Source organism: Nicrophorus vespilloides, unplaced genomic scaffold (genome assembly GCF_001412225.1).
Source record: "Nicrophorus vespilloides isolate i.1.1-1 unplaced genomic scaffold, Nicve_v1.0, whole genome shotgun sequence".
In the NCBI taxonomy this organism is placed as follows: Eukaryota; Metazoa; Arthropoda; class Insecta; order Coleoptera; family Silphidae; genus Nicrophorus; species Nicrophorus vespilloides.
The window spans coordinates 57,816-58,275 of NW_017096478.1; positions in this window are offsets into that span (position 1 = coordinate 57,816).

The window sequence follows — 460 nt, forward strand, 5'->3', positions numbered from 1 at the left end:
AAAAAAAAAAAAAAAAAAAAAAAACACAGAGCCACGTGGCAACAACAGCAACAAACACACATATATGAGTATGTCGAATAATTGTAATATTCATGAGTGCACCGGGGTCGCAATAACTAATATCGAACGTTCAGAGCGAGGGGAAGGTATGAGGGGGTTGCGATAAAGAAATGAAAATGTCCAGTAAGTGGACAGTAATGCGGGGCGGTTTCAGGTGGGGGGTGGTTTTGGGGCGGCTGCGGCTGTCATAATGTTAATACCGCGGGGCGCATGCAACCTGATAAAGGAAAATTGAGTGGAGGATAGTATTCACACTACGGCCGTACTGATTACTATATTTTTCACCCTTTACACGCTTTAAATAACTTCATCAAGCTCGGCCGCAACTGAATTTATTATTTAAAAAATATATTATTATTATTGTCCCGACCTGACGTGCAGTTAAAGTAAAAAAAAACTA